Source organism: Pteropus alecto, unplaced genomic scaffold (assembly GCF_000325575.1).
Source record: "Pteropus alecto unplaced genomic scaffold, ASM32557v1 scaffold76, whole genome shotgun sequence".
Lineage (NCBI taxonomy): Eukaryota > Metazoa > Chordata > Mammalia > Chiroptera > Pteropodidae > Pteropus > Pteropus alecto.
Genome location: NW_006443138.1, coordinates 21,359,979 through 21,377,428, shown reverse-complemented (window position 1 = coordinate 21,377,428; position 17,450 = coordinate 21,359,979). Strand labels below are relative to the sequence as shown.

The 17,450-nt window shown below is 34.1% G+C and overlaps 1 pseudogene; it reads right to left on the bottom strand.

Moving 5' to 3' along the window:
• Window positions 1–2,208: 2,208 nt before the first annotated feature.
• Window positions 2,209–2,324, bottom strand: LOC112472428 (annotated as a pseudogene).
• Window positions 2,325–17,450: the final 15,126 nt, after the last annotated feature.

Here is a 17,450-nt window from a genome sequence, read left to right as displayed (position 1 = left end):
AAGGTAGATGGGGTAAAGGGGTTCAAATATAAGGGGATGGGGAGAGGGTGAAGTGGGTAAATGGAATCAAATTTATGGTAAGTGGAGGAAATTGGACTTTGGGTGGTAAACACACGATAGAATATACAGATGTCAAATTATAATGTACATCTGAAAATTATATAATTATATTAACCAATGTTATACTGATAAATTTAATTTGAAAAAATAAATAAATAACCTACAGTGAATCCTCAGTGTTTCCCCCCAAAAGAATAAACTACTCCTTCTGGTTTTTAAGGACTAGTTTTATCTATATCTACCTACCTATTATCTCCTACTATTATCTCCTACTAATCCTAACCACAGCACAGGAAGGGATTTCCCAGAAGAATCCATTTCTTTATTTTCCCTTTGTGTATGTGTGTATGTGTGTGTGTGTGTGTGTGCTTTTGCAAATTCTACTTGGACAGCTTAGAATGTCCATATCTAAATCACCATGCCTTTCTTTGTTTTTCTTCTAATCAAGCTGCTATGTAGTCTTTAAGGAGTATATCAATCTTACTTCCTTTCTTAGAGCCTTCTCTGATATTGAACTCTCCTTCAAACTTCTTAATAACTTCGCATCTAATCTTTTGATAAACCACTAAGCTTTTGCATTCTCACTCTCTTTTAGGTTTGTGTTCTTAAACAAATTTCTTCAGCTAGATTTTTAATTCCTTGAGGACACAGAATAGGGTGTCATTTGTCGTTTACAAGAAGTGTGTTTTCAAATATATCATGAGAGATATCTTTCTCATCAAAATTGCTTCCTATTACCTTTCTGCCTGATCTCCCTATGGCCACTTCTAGAAAGCAAAGCAAAACAAACAAACAAACAAAAGCATTTGTTTTTTATTTCATAATTATACACCCAATAAAATCTAAGGCACGGATATCCTCTCCGTACTTAGCGAAATAAGTAAGTATCAATACATGGCAGTATTAGCGTTCTGTGTCTTCAATATCTATGCAAAATTCAGCCAAATTATTCTCCAAAAGATGAACAGTTTGCTTTCCTATGCATAAATGTCTCATAACAAAAATAATTTCTGACTGAAATTATTCCTGGTGAAATTCAAATCTGGCATTGTTCCCCGTGCTTTTATATTTTCCTACCTTTCAATTTGAATGCCTTGTGTAAACCTAAAGCTAGCAGCTGAGTCTCTGCTGGATCCTTCGTGTGGCTCACTGGCCTGGCTATTTACCAGCAACCTCTGTTGCTTAGTCACAGTAGTTCTTGACTCAGCGTCTGTGATAAATGGAACCGAGGGTGGCTCAGAAACTCTAAACTTCAGGAAAGTGGGAGCCACCATCCCAGGTTATTATGAGACCCTCACCAAGGTGGCTCTCTCCCAGAGTTCCAGAGTAGGCTAGAGGGACAGTACCTTGCCTTGCTCCTCTTAACTTCTAGAACCTGCTTTTCTTCTGAGTCCTATTCAGGAAGAGGAGAAACATTGATCTTATTTCTGATTTCTATTTTTTATTTCCTATTACCCTCTGAGCATAAGAAGGGAGTAACCGTTTTTTCCCCTCTAGCTATTCTCCTGATTTTAACAGTGCACTGGGCATTCTAAGAGCTGGAATCTCCAGATTTCGGTCTTTGATGTGTTAAAAGAGACAGCATGTCCTTCCTTCACATAAAGCCAGCCTTTCCTCACTATTATCTTACAAAGAGGCTAAGTCTCAGCCTTTTCCTGTTCTAACCCAAATTTAACAGCAAATTAAGATCCATCACTTTAATATTTGAAAAATAAATATCTGGATTATACATGAATTAGATAAAATATGTTTTTATTGATAGAAAAAAAATCTTCCCAAAAATATACTCTTTGTGAAGGCAATGTTTTCATAATTAGTTCCTAATAGTATGTAGCTATAAAATGATTTCTTATAATGTTACAGTCACAGGGCATATGTGTGGTTATAAAAATTCAAAGCTTAAGCCTGAATGTTCAATGAAGTTACCCCACATATCTTAAAAGAAGTTAAAAATACCAGCTTTCTAAATAGTATCATTTTGAGCAATAATTATTATTACTGTTAATTACTAATCTATTGCTTCCTAAAACTATCCACTCAGGACAATGACATTAATAATATACCACTAGAGTTTTAAGAGACAAAAGCAGCCGGCCAACTCTTTGGTTATTTTCTCTTTTCCTTTTTTTTCCTTTCTGTTATCATTTATGCCTATAGCACCTGGTCTTCCTAGGTGGTCTCCCACCCAAGTACTAACCAGGGCCAACCCTGCTTAGCTTCCGAGATCAGACATCAGGCTTATTCAGGGTGGCATGGCTGTAGACCATGGACCATGGCTCCACTGGGGCACGAACCCAGGATCTTCTGCGTGTAAAGCAGATGTGCTAACCGCTACACTCTGGAACCACGTTCTCTCTTTTTTCCTTTGAATTCAATACTCATTCATTCAGCATTTATTAAAAACTTAATTTGAACCAAGCCCTTCATGGGATGAAGCATTAGAGAAGAAAACTAATAAACATGGATCCTCTACCAGAAGAACTCACATATTTGTGTGCCAGACATATTCTTTACTATATTTCTTTTTTCTTCCATTTACTTTCATAGTACAATAGCTTCCCAAATATACAAGTATTTCTCTGAATGATGAATAGAAAAGAACAGAATCTAAAAGAAGTCACTATTGTACCTGAAAGATTAATGCTCCACTCTTCATTCATGAGTACAGTTGTTTATTTAAAATTCTGTATATTCATTTTTTCATTCATTCATTCATTCATTCATTCAATAAACATTTATTAAGCAGTTACTAGGACTCAACTGGAATAGCTGGCTTTTGGACATAAGCCATCTATCTTGGCCTTCAAAGTGATATTGGTCTACTGAGTCGGTATACATGATAGAGCTATAAGAGTGTTATGAATATGAAACAAGGAAGGAAGGGTTAATTGGGGTGGGATGGAAACCCTTCGCAGAAGAATGGATAACTTGAAATGATGTTGAAGAAACAGAAATAACTAAAATTGATGTTGAAGAAATAGAAGAGAATGTGATAGTTAAGTGGCAAAGAGCAATCTTGTGCAAGAAAACCATAAACACAGAGTCATGAAGGACTGAGAAAGCATCATCTCTTTAAGCCCGGAATATAGGTTCTGACAAAGAGCCTACTTCAATTTTGTTGAGCATAAAAAGGTGCCAAGTTAGAACATGACATCTCCTAGCCCTCCCCGCAAATAAGGGTTAAGAATGGCAGTGTAGCCTAGGCCTGGTTAATGAGTTAGAAGTAGTTGTTGTGCAGCAAGGCTTCCAAGCAAACTCCTTAAAAGGGGAGCAGGCCCAGCTGGGACAGGCCTTTTTCCCTTTTCTCTTCCTATCCTTCTCTCCGGGAATGTAAACATGATGCTCAGGGAAAGAACAATACCCGTGACCACAAGGTAACAAGCAAGTGTTAAAGATAGCTGAGCAGAAAGACGTAAGGAGCCTGCAGCCCTGAGACAGGATAGAACAGCTCTGTTGACCCTGCACTGTCTATCATATCCTTGTCGTTACCAGAGGGAAAAATTCCTTAATTAATTAAGCCATTGGTTTTCAAATTGGTGTTACTTGGGCAAACTGATGGAGTGAACCTGAACAAACTAGACGAGGCCGACCCTAATGAGCCCAGTTAGAGTTTGAACTGTGTCTGGTAAAGTTTCTTAAACTTTGATAAGTTTGAGAATCACCAGAAATACTTGTTATACATGCATGTATCTGAGCCACACCCAAATAGATTCTGATACTGACTTCAGTTGTCTAGGCGGCACATAGAAATTTCAACTTTACTCTGTGATGCTGGTTCTAAGATGACATTTAAACAAACAAACCCAACCCCCAAAATGACAGAAACATAAGAGCCCTCTCAGATTTGAGGATGTGGAGCAACTGATCCAATTGCTGTGGAAGGTAAAGCAAATGTTCTTTGTTTCTCTTTCTCTTCCTTCGCATTTTTCTACCCCACGTGGAGAGACAAAATGTTGTTCTACAGTTTACAGAATCCAAATCTGTGACATCTATGTTTGAGCATGAGGCTAATGAAGAAAATATTTTATGTTTAATTTAGCAACTCTTAAATAGTGCTTACTATTCTACAAGTGCTGTTCTGAGAACTTAACAAGTATTAATTCATTTAACTTTTATAAGAACTCTATGCAGTAAGAACTAGTATCCCAACTAATAAATGTGGAAACTGAGGCACAGAGCTGTTAAATAACTAGGTCACACAGCTATGAGGTGACTATGCTGCATCTCTAATCTTTGGACATCATAAATTTATTGGCAGTCCTAACTATTTATCAGTGACTACAAAAAATTCCATGATTTATTTAACTATAATGAGACATACAGTTGTTCTGACATATAAACATCTGGAGAAATGAAGATCTCATAATACAGTTGTTCTGACACATAAACATCTGGAGAAATGAAGATCTCATAATAAAAACATCCAGCATGAATTTGAATCTCATAGGCTGTGATGTTGCTTTTGATAAGCAAGTTACTTTGCTAGCCTAGCTAATCCCCAAACATCTGTTCCTAAGTTTCTGAATTTCTGGGTTTTATGAATTTGGAAATCCTCACAGATCTGGAGCTATAACCAATGTAATATTATGGGTCTACATTAGCATTTCTTCAAATATATTTTTCCTTAAACAGTTGTTCCACAATATGTTAAATTTTAAAAAGGCTTCCTATTGAAATAAATTTGGGAAATATTAGGTTATACAAAGTCCTTAATGCAGGAATTATCAGAACCATCATATTAAAAAGCCCACTGTAAATCTCCAAGAGAAAAATATATGTAACAATCCTGAAAATTTGCCTATGGAATCTTTTTTTTTCTGAGTTTTCAGTGGTAAGGTTGTTCCACAGACCATAATTCTAAAAATGATTGCTTACTATGTATTGAATTTTAAATTTGTATTTTGTACACATTGTAGAAATATATTTGGCAGAACTATTCATAAAAGATTTTCCTTTGAATGCCGTGGGTACTCACTGATCTATGTAGTCATGTGGCTCATAGAGTAGATGAGGAATAGAAAGAGAGAATGAAAAATTGCTAAATGCAACTTTCTCTCCTTACCAGCAGAAGAAAAGCACTGTTTTAGGAATAACTTCTAAATACTTATATCAGCTTTTTAAATTCCTTACAATTTATTTTAGCATTTCGTTCTAAATTCTTTTTCTGTTCTCAACTTGAAGAGTTCTGCTGTTTTTCCTCTGAGCTCTGCAAGATCAGTGTTTGGTATAGTTTCTTGTTTCTTTTTCATTCTCTGATCATAAAGCTATAACTGTAAAACATAAAAGCAAAAGATTAATCACCTTCAGCCAACCAGTAGACATCTTTTTTTCATCATCTGAAGTAAATGAGAGAAACGGTCTTAATGAATGCAGGATAAAAATCAAATCATATTTTTCTTAATAAGCTAAATGTGCTGAGAAATATTATGAAGAAACTGCAAAGTAAATAGTAAATAAATATGCCTGAACTTCTCTACTAAGGAAAATGCTCTCATTAATGTTGGTGCTTAACTATTTTGGTTTCATGAAACATGAAACATTTTAATAATCTGATTATGTAAACTCAAGGCTCTGAAAGGATTGCTGGATTTAAGAAGAGGTAAAATAAATGATTCATTTGGATATTTTTAAATTAAATATTTTAACTGATGAAGAAAACTTGTTTAAAGTATGTAATAAAGGACTGATTAAATCAACTAACAGTCTAGGTCATGTGTGGACTTGTTTAATATCAGAACAGTGACTTCTCACTCAGTCTGATTAAAAATATTTCTCAGTTGAATTCAGGGTTTCTCTTTTCTCTGGGGAATACGTGTTTCTAAGGTAAGGAATCTTTCGGAGCCTTATTTTCATGTTCTTACTTTTCCCTGTGTGTGTGTGTGTCTCTCTCTCTCTCTTTTTTTTTTCCCCCCCATTTTTATTATTGGAAATCAGGTCTTTTATATGAGATTTGTGTTTATTATTTTTTTAAGGAATAAGATAGCTACATTAATTGATATTAATTACTATTGTTATTTACTCATTCCCAAACATATTATGTAAAGAGGATAAAAGAGTAAAGGCATTCCAAGTTGCCCCCAAGAAATGTCCTATCGTTGCATAAATAAGCAGTAATAGGGTTATAAACACCATCAATGACTTTATAAGATCTCCTCTAATAAAGCAGAGTGCTCATTTCCACACTTTCCTCCAACAAAAATTCCCAGTCCTTTGTCTTTTTGTGATGAAATGAAAATTAAGTGAAATCTGAATATTGCCATATTTCCAAGTTTTCTCTTCTATGTCTACCATATGTCTTCATATAGATATCACCAAACTGTGGTTTCCTAACAACAACAACAACAACAACAAAATGGTAATCTCGCGCAAATAATTAATCAATTTACTGAAGTTTTTCAGTGTTATATTGGAAATGTATTCCAAATGGGGTGGGTGAATCAGAGCATGGTGCTAAACAACCAAAGTCTTATACTTTCAAGCAATCAAAAAACAACACGTAAATATCTACTAAATACTTGTCAAAATGTAATCAATAACGGATGACCCAGGTTAATTTTTTACTCAGACCAATTAATTACCTCCATGCTTGACCTTAGCTTGGATTTCTAACCAGAGCCAATTGGCTCTAAATGTACACCCATAGAAATACAGGGAAATCGTTATTTTTAACCCAGATTTTTTTAAGGTTTAAATCATAACCTATACTTTAGTCTTAAATCCTTAAGGCTAATTATTATTATTACCACAGTCCTTAATGTTTAGGGCTGTGCCTTTCATCTAATAGACATTAGCAATGTGTAGTTATTGGGCATTTGAAATATGGTGAAGCCCAAAGTAAAATGTGCTGTAAGTGTAAAATATACTCTAGATTTAGAAGACTTAATATAAAAAAAAGTAAAATATCATATTAATTTTTACTTGGTTAAATATTGACATATTAATATTTTGGATACATTGGGTCATAAATAAAATATACTTTTAAGATTATTTTCCCCTGTTTCTTGTTACTGTTGTATTAAGGGTACTGGAAAATTTTAAGTAAGTATGTGGTTTGCATTCTGGCTTGTATTTCTCTGTTTAAACTTCCAAATTTAAAGACGTATATTTCACTAGCATTGTTCTAGAGCAATGCTTTGTTTATAAAATATTTGAAATAATATTATTAATTAATAATTTTTAAGAAGCTGGAAAGTATATGGTGGACAACTTTAAAGAGACAATACAAACTAAGAATTTTAAGTTATATTAGCTTATAAAGCTTTAATTTTTAATAAATTCTATTAACTTTGAATAGATGCATACTAAGAAAGCATTTTTGTTCGATCATAATTGCTACAAAATAAGTTACAAAATAAGTTAGAAATAAGTTACAAAATAAGTTACAAAATAAGTTAGAAATAAGTTACAAAATAAGTTACAAAATAAGTTAGAAATTTCCCTTAATTAGAATATATAAGTACCAAGGCATACTTTTTCTATCCTTGTATACATAACCAAATATCTATAATACTGGAGTATTTGTTGATATAAAGAAATTCTCGAAGAGAAACATCAACCAATAAAAGAACTACTTTGAAAGAAATCAAATAAAAAATTATATGTACATTCACCAAACTGGCAAGGAAACCTTTCTCTTGTTACATGATATAGTTACTGTGATAACTAATTGTTTTTTATAATGAGAAAATATTCTATAGTCAGAAACAAATAATTTTTAAAAGTTGTAAATTTAGAGACTGTTGGTATAAAATTCAATGTAAAATTTTCTAAAAGCCCAAATACACATAATGAAGATACCTACTTACAGAAATGGAAAGATGTTGACAATTTATTAATTTTTTCAGAAAAACAGAGGGAACTTCATGTTGTATCAGTATTGCAGTTATTAACAATGGCTATCTCTGAATAGTAGAATTATGGTCCAAACAATTTCTGTTTATTTTGTTTGGGGTAATTACTTTTTAGTTTATCTGTATCTTCTAATTTTTCAACAATGGATATACTAAAAATGCATGATTTTAAAAAATGAACACGAATTGTAATAGGCTTTACGAGAAGAAAAGAACTAGAAGACTATGAGTGAGGCATGCAGGTGGACAAGAAGAGAGCCAGGCATTGGTGAAAGGAGACTGGGTAAAAGAATGTTGTTATGGAACCTAGAGAATCCCTATATTTGGAGCCAGGGAGCCCTGCGTTCAAATATAAGCTCTAAGCTGTGATCATGGAATAGTTTCTTAACATCTCCAAGGATATCTGATCATAAATCTTAACTCGAAGGCATGTTGTGGAAATTATAGGACGTGTTTATGAAAAACAAGTAGCATTGTGCTCCTCACAAAGTTAATGGCAAACAAATGATGAGTGGACTGATAAAACCTCTAGTGTGATGGATACTTTGCTCTTCATCAATGTCAATGCCTTCCTGTACTTTGCCTGCCACAACTACATAGCCTGGAAGAAGGAGCAATGAAAAATCAACAGTCAGGGAATATACCCTTCTCTCCCATATGCCTACCCAAATCTAAAAATCCAGCTAAGATCTTGTCTGAGAATAATATCAACTTTCCATTATACTTTTATGTGAACCTTTTCCTCATTTATTTTAGGAAACAATTCATCTAATTAGTGAATAACTGTTGCTTTTATGTGTGCTATTTTTACAGTGGGCCATGAGTGAACTGGCAGAATCAATGAGCAAATCGACATTCCAGCTCCAAAGGGGAGTGGGCAGAGAGAAAGAATCAAAGGTGTTCAAAATGTCTTGGATGTTTTTGAAAAAGAATTATTGAGGAGAAAGTAGGCCAGATATTCCTGAAGTCCTTCCCAAATCTAAACATTTATGATTCTATGGTTTTCATTTTGGTACATGATTAAGATTTTTAGATTTTATAATTATAGTTTTTATTGGTGAATTATACACATGATTAAGATATTTTATTTATGTCATTACTTTTTGGTGATTTTTCTCTTTCATAGTGTGCTGTTCCTTTGCAAGCTTCCTTTTTATATATTTTCACAGCTGATTAACTCCCATCTGACTGACAGTCTTTTTCACTAAATTAACATTTTTAATCTTATTATAGTCAAATTTTGCAGGCCTGGAAGCCATTTTTCCTCTTTAAAGTATCTTTTTGTATCCCCCTGATGTGGATCTAACTGCTTGATTTTGGGCAGATGCTCTCATTTCCCTTATTTCCAAGTGCTTAAAAGACAGCTTGCAATACTGCTAACTGATAAATTATTGGTGAACGAATTATGGTCAGACATTTATTTATAGCGTTACTATAAATAAATTTATAGCGATTTTTAAGTTAAGATTCAAATATAATTTAAAATGCTCAAATTTATATACTAAGTTATGATATTTTCTTCCTTGGATATAAACACTACGTAAGCAACAGAAATTAACATATTAGTTTAATAAATTTGTTCACATTTGACATTTGGAGCCATAAAATTTATTTTTGGAGTATAAGAGCTACTTCTTTAGAGTTAGGAAAGAGAGGAGAGTTTAATTTAATAGCCAAATGCCAAAACATTCTGTGAAAATTGAAATAGAAATAGAAGGGTTTTCTTGTCTCTCAACAGCTGGCAGAGTTTTACCCTGAAGAAACCTTGCAGATTTTCATGCTAAGTCTACAATTAAGAAGAAAGAAATGATGCCATCCCAGCTCACATGCATGTGTGCTCACGCACGCACGCACACCCACACATACACACATCCCTACACTTTCTCTCTTTTAAGTAATTTGAATTTTCAAAAGTAAAAAAAAAAAAATGAATATGAAATGATAGGACATGTTTTCTTCAAAGGTATTAATAAAACATCCGATAAGAACAAATTTAAGTATTTAAACTTGTAAGAGGACATCATTTTAAATGCAAATTAAATTAGTGAGTACTAGAGTGACACAGTCTGAAGAAATAGCCCCCTAGCTTGATTTAAAGGAGAAATAATCATACTTTTTTTCTTATCCATCACCTCCCCCTCCCCCTGCCCCACCCGAAATATGGACATTTTGAAGTCTCTGGCACATATCATCATTGGTGCATACACACTACCTCTCACTTTATATCATTTTATTTTCCGCATTGTTCCTAACCTCAGTACTTTTCCCTTCATCTTGTTAGTTTCCACCCTATTGTGTCTGATATATGGCCTTGGAGATATATGTACTATTGAAAAAAACATAGGTTGTGAAAGTTTTTACATTACAGATTTTTTCCTTTTCTTCCTAAATCAATACTGTCTTAGCTCTACTCATATGTGGAAGATTAAATATGGCTGCAAATCCTTGGACATTTTCTCCTATCAAGATTCGAGTTTATGTCCCTTACTTTAAGTCTTGTGTACTCTGTGAATGCTTTCACTAGTAGAATATGGCAAAACTGACACTGTATTAGTTTCAAAGCCCAGACCTTAAGAAACTGACAGTTTGTTAAGGTTTCTATTTCCTGCACTTAGAATGCCCTCTCTGAGGGCCCTGACATCCATGTAAGGTTGCCATGTAGAAGTCACATGTAGGCACTCCAGTTGACAGTCTCAGTTAATTCCAGCCATCTCTACCAAGGCACCAGACATGTGGATGAATCTATTTGTGTGTTGCAGGCCAGCCCTTCTATACCGAGTAAGCAGTTTGTCACCCCAGTTAATACCATGTAAAGTAAAAGGATCATCCAGTCACATCTTGCCTGAATTCTTAACCCACAAAATTGTGAGATTGTAAATGACTGTTAAGTCACTAAGTTTGGGGTCACTTATTACTCAGCAATAGATAACAAAAACAATGTGCTACTGTCAATACTGATACTTTAAGGCTCTGGCTGCTGAAAAAATGTAGTTCTATATGTCTACTTTTATTCATGAGTTATTTTTAATTCATGTCAATATCGATATTGTATTATTGATCTAGTTTTTTTCTACTTTTTTTTTAAGCTTTATTTTATTAGTTTCAAGTATATAGTACATTGGTTAGACATTTATATAGTTTATAAAATGATCCCCCTAATTGCTCTCTCTCTCTTCTGGCTCTCCACCTAACCATTACATTAATGCTAACTAACTACATACCCTATGCCGTGCTTCCCATCCTCATGACCATCTATCAACTACTAATTTGTACTTCTTTAAGATTCATCCATGTAGCTCTTCAAAAATCTAGTTCTTTGCTTCCAAGTGCTAAAATTGTAGCCACTACATATGTTTCCCTCTCTTTAGGACCACACCCAATACTGAACTACATATTCTTATACATCCTCATCTGAAACCAATGTGATAATTCCTCTGGGATATACTCCAAGGAGTAGGATTGTTAGATGACAAAGTATGTACACATTTAGTTTTGCTTAACACTGCCACATAGCTCTTTATAGTTAGTACCATACATTTATATTTATCATATGTATTGTTATACAAGAGTTGTTACATTTCATCTATCAAATTCTGTATTTTCTGTTTTTATTTCTTTTATAACTTTCTGCCTTCTATTGGATAGATTAACATTTCTTCTACTAATTTTAAAGTTATGTATTATTTTGTATTCTACTGGTAATTAACAGAATGTTAGCCAGGATTTCATTATGAAGAACTAAATCTTTAGCTAGTTTTAGCAGGGAAGTATTAATTACAAAGTTTTAAGTGATTTATGGACTTATTAGGAGAGCTGAAAAAACATACTCTAGGTTAAGTTTTAGAAACAATTCAGGAAAATTCTGTCATTATTTCTTTAAACATTTATGCCCTTCTATTTGTACCTTTTTTCTTCTTCTTTGACTTCTACTATTCAAGTATATGTTTTTTTAATCTCTTGAGATTCCTTTTATGCTTTTTCATGTCTGTCATTTCTTAATGTTGTTCAGATAGTGCCTTTCATCAATTCTTGCAACCTAAGCATTGATTTTCAGCTTTATACTTTTTGATATACACCCTACATATAGCATTCTTTTGACTGCGATATTTTTAAAACCATAATCCCACTGGTCCTTTTTATTAATGTTTGTTTCCAACTTTATATTACCAATGTCTGTACTCACTTCTTTGAGGATGTTTAACTTATTTTAAACCCTGTTTTCACTGATCTATTAATTTTTTTTTATGGTATAAGCTTGTTAGTTTGTTGTCTTTCACTTCTCTTGGATTCTTTAGATTTTCCTTATATTTCCCTGTGTACTTATATTTCTCTAGAGAAAGCAACTTACAATAACAAATGTGGTAGATAGTCTACAAAGGAGCTGACAGTGATGCCTGCCTCCAGTATTCTCATACTTGTGCAATCTCCTCCTCTTGAGTGTGGTCTGGATCTACCAACTTGATTCTAATGAGAATATGATATGGAATGTCACAAAATATTTGAAAAAGACAATGGATTCTATCCTCTCTTGCTTGCTCTCATGGAAGTTACCTATCAAGTGGTGAGCTGCCCTGTGGAGAGGCCAAATAGCAAAGAAGCGAAGAAGACCTCTGGGAAACAGCCCATAAGAAACTAAATCCTGCCAACAAATACATAAAGAAGTTAGTTGGCAAGCAGATCTTGCTCCAATTGAGCCTACAGATAAGACTACATCTCTTGCTGACACCTTGGTTGCATCCTTATGAGAAACTTTGAAGCAGAGGCATCAGATAAGCCATACTCAAGTTTTTGACCCACAGAAATTATGAGATTATGAAATTTACTGTTTTAAGCCACTAAGTTTTGGGGTAATTTGCTACACAACAATAAATAACTTATAGAGCAGATAAGGTATATCTCATGAAAGGATAAAAATATATATCCTACTTTCTTTGGGTTGAGGAGAAACATGCTTCAGGAGAAACAGTCTCTGGCATTAAAATATGGCCTCAAATTTCCACTCTGCTATCCTTCCACCAAGTTACCTTTTCCTTAAGGAAGCCATCCAGCATTTCTGCCCAGAATGTTTGTTTCTCCTACTCCTTTTCTTTACATGTAATCATCTAGTTCTTGGAATATGAGAGGAAAGGGGGCAGCAAGAAATATTCAAGCACTTACTGTTATTCATCCCTACCTCTGCCTTTCATGCCTTTCTTACTCACATGGAAGTAGGGCAGGCACTGACCCCACCCAGAGAAATGAGGACAAGAGAAAATCACTTTTATTCTTACATTGGAATGAACGTTTGGCTGTGGATAGCACCTAAATAATTTTCCTTTGGTACTAAAAGAAAAAAAATGGAAGGAAGAAAGGCAAGAAAGAAGGAAGAATGTGGAAGAATAAGATATACTCACAAGTCCTATCAGGCTTTGAATTTTTCTGATGATAAGGTTTTTATCTGTTGCTTTTGTGTCCTCCACCTGAAAGGACCCAGCATTTGCAAAGTTTCTAGCTATTTTCATATAACTACACAGCTGGGAGAAAAAAACTCCTTCCGCATATTTATTAGAAATTCTGTTTCTATATCCTCCCTCATTAGATCCATCCATTAGGTAATTATTTCTCTAAATCGACAGTCCTTATTTTACTAACCGCAAAAACTATTATATTTAAGTTTTTGAGATGTAATAAAATTTTTTAAAATAATATTTAAATTTTATTAGATTCCCAGGTAGCTTTTTTTCAGAGACATTTTCTATGATATCTTGCTAAAATAGGATAATTATTTTCTAACACTCCAGTAATCCTTGTGAAGTTGGGTCTTAAAGTGGCTCTAACAAAGGACAAATAAATCTTCATTTCAGAATCCAGATTCAGGAACTCTTCAGACCATAAAAAAAATACCTTTAAGTTTGAACAACCTTTTGTAAAAACTCAGTCATAGTTAACATTCTAATTTCAGAGGATTGAAGTCCAGGATTGTGCAAATGTAAGAGGGACACTAAGTGCAGATGCAGGAGGGAAGCGGGTAGTAAAATAGCAATGTTAGTAATGTTAACCTATGGGGGGAAATGAATTTAAGCAGGAACATTTCACTTAAAAAAAAATGACCTCTGGAGAAACAATTCTTCTAATTAAAAATGAGTCCAGGCAAGGCTCTGGAAACCCTATCATCTACCTTGGCATTCAAGTCCACAGTAATATTTATTTCATCTGTCAGATACTTGGACTAAATGGAATTCACAAGATTGTTGAATTGTAGCCATACATCCAAACAAACAACTGGTAACTTGGCAGGAGGATATAAACATTAAGAAATTTTATATTCATCTTATTTGGGTGTTACTTCAAGACAAGAGATTCATCTACATAATACTAGGAGCTCAGTAAGAATCCCTTGATAGTAACTGAGATTATAATAGCTGATACACCCTTATTTCTATCTTTCTTGTTTTTCAGTTGTGGGTAGAAAAACTGAAATTCTTTTTCTAGCGTCCAATTTTTGTGAAAGCACAAACTGTTAAAATTCAGAAGAACCCAATAGAATTGAATTACTAAAATCAGGTCTCTATTTAGTCACATTGCAAGGAAGAAATCTTGGACATTGAGAATAAACCATTGAGAATCTAACAGAAGGGCAAATGTCTCACATAGTTTAGAATTAATCAGGGCATAACTGTCAGTCAAATGATGATCAAAACTGTTTCTATCCTAGGTCATTGGGACCTAATATAACTAATCATGGGGAAAAGTCTGCAGATTGCTAGACCGAAGCCATCATTCTGAAGGGTAATGCTCCAGCTGTGAAATACAGCAAGAAACGCTAGTGCTAGATTTTAGGAAGAAACAATTTGGAAATCTAAGTTGACTGCAGGGTGAGGTTTTGAAGAGTAAATTTTTCCAAGGAAAAATTAATGAACAATTAATGAGGAAGTCAACTGTACATGTCCCATCGAAAGGAATGATGGTGTCAATAAGTTTTTTTGTTTTGTTTTGTGTTTTGTTTGTTTGTTTTGTGATGGAGTGAAGAAAGCAAGACCAAGTTATGTTTCTCATAGGGAGAAAAACAGAAATGCGGGGACCCAGAGCATCCATGGCCTATACTCAGTGGCACCAGAGACTGATGGGAAAAAAATGAGATAAATGTCTGATTCTTATGGAATTCTAGCATTTTTAGCAGACCTGATCTGTTTTGTGAATAGGAACTTAACCTTTATTGATTTCCACTTGAACCACAGAATAAGAGAGGGAAAGTAAAGAGTCCCATTAGAAGAGGATTCTCCTATTATTCTGTCTGAAATGTACGTGATTCTAAGTAGATATAATCATAAATCAACTCAATTTTAATTACCATTAGCATTTGTCCTTCAAAAATATTTATCCATTTACCGATGTAAGAAAAGCAGATTTTCAAAGAGGGGACTGTTCTCTAAAATTATCAAACCATTCAATCATTTGTTAAACAAATGTTTATTAAATGCTAATCATGTGCCAGGCATTATAACTTCAGTAAAAACTGTCCTTAATAATGCCGGGAATATTGTATTCACGATGAAAAACTGGAGCAGCTTATTCAACATTTGAGAAAATCACAGGTTCTTTCTTAGTATGAGGAAATCTATTGGTCCATTTTTCAGTACAATGCATATACATGTATAATGGGTTGACTTGTGTACCCACAAAAAGACAACTAAGTCCTAACCTCTGGTACCTGTGAATATGACCTTATTTGGAAATAGATTCTTTGCAGATGTAATTAAGTAAATGGTATCAAGATGAGGTCATCTTGGATTTAGAGATAGAAAAGAAGACACAGAGAAACAGAGAAGAACATTATGTAAAGACAGAGGCTGAGATTGGAAGTATGCTACCACAAGCCAAGAAAATGCCAAAGATTGCTGGAAGCTACCACAACCTAGGAGCAAGGCAGGAAATAAATTCTCTTTCAAAGTCTACAGAAGGAACCTACCCTGATGACCCTTTGATTTCAGACTTCTGGCCTTCTGCACTGTGAGAGTATAAATGTCCATTGTTTTTAGCTACTTAGTGTGTGGTAATTTGTTACAGCAGCCTTAGGAAACTAACATGATGACTTTATAAAAAAGTATTTCACATAGAATTTCAAACCCTATGCATGGACTCTCAAAGGTCCATGAAGACTAACTTAAGGATATCTAAATTAGAAAATGTCCAGGGGACCGTGTCCATGAGAGGATTGAGGGAAACTTGCAATTGTGTCATTTGTGGTAAAGATCAACAGGAATATTTAGCCTGCAGAAGAGATGAATGATGAGAGACGAGATGAATGATGAGAGACAAATATTTGGAAAACTGTCAAATCTATGTGGCCTTATAGATGGTGAACATATAATTTTTTATTTAAAATGGGGCATTTCTAAGAGTTAAAGGGAGATACTATTAATAATTATTCTGGGACAACACATTTATAAAAGCCAAGACTGTCCTGAGCTAAGTAGAACGTCTGGTCACCCTATGCATAGGAGATAACCAGGATCAAAGAATGAAATACAGAAAAAGAGAGAGACATGATTTAGTTCAAAACAAAAATAAATTTCTCAAGAAAATAATTCAACCTCTTACTAGGTTTGCACTAGAAGAGACTAGGCGATCACTTGGCAGAGAATTTTAGAGGAGCAGGATTTTGCATTTGGGAGACATCTGAAGTCACTTTGTAGTCTGAGATTATACATCATATGATTCTGGCCCAAATTTAAATTTTACCATTTTCAGTTTACACTCTCATAATGAAAAAGTATTGACTAATTTTGAATTCTGCCTCTGTCACTTTTCAATTATAAGGTCTTAGCAAATACATTCAACTACATTGAGCTACAGTAGTATCTATTTCAAAGGATGGTCGTGAGGTTTAAATGACAAAACGTGAAATTCAGCACAATGTCTAACACATAATAGGTGATCAATATATAAAAATTCCTTTCACTTTAGTAAATCATAATATAACTACATATACATTTAGCTGCATATTTGTTATTTGATTAATTGAGTTAATTAATGCCAACTTTTGAGTTCTTGCAAAATTATTATTGCTCAGGCTTTTTAAAGCTTTGGAAGTAGAAATTGATATTTCTTTTTTTTTTTAGGCGAGGCAACCCTTAGTTGACCTCACAGATTGCAAGGACCTTGTCAGCTTACAATCCCTTATTTTTTTATTTTTTACGTCTATAGCGTCTGGTCTTCTTAGGTGGTCTCCCAAGTACTAACCAGGCTAGACCCTGCTTAGCTTCCGAGATCAGGCTTGTTCAGCGTAGCATGACTATAGACAGAAATTGATGTTTTTCACTTTTGCTTGAGGGAAGGAAATTAGGAAGGGAGGGAGATAAGGAAGAAAAAAAAGGAAGGAATAAACAAATAAATGAATAAACGAATGAACGAGAGAAGAAAGCAAGAAAGAAGAGAGGAAGGGAGGGAGAGTGGGAGGAAGGAAGGGAAGAAAGAAAAGAAACAAAGAAAAAAGTTCATAGTGATCTTTTTGTTACACTGAGGACAACTCCATGATTTTAACTGGTGTCAAAGGGTTAT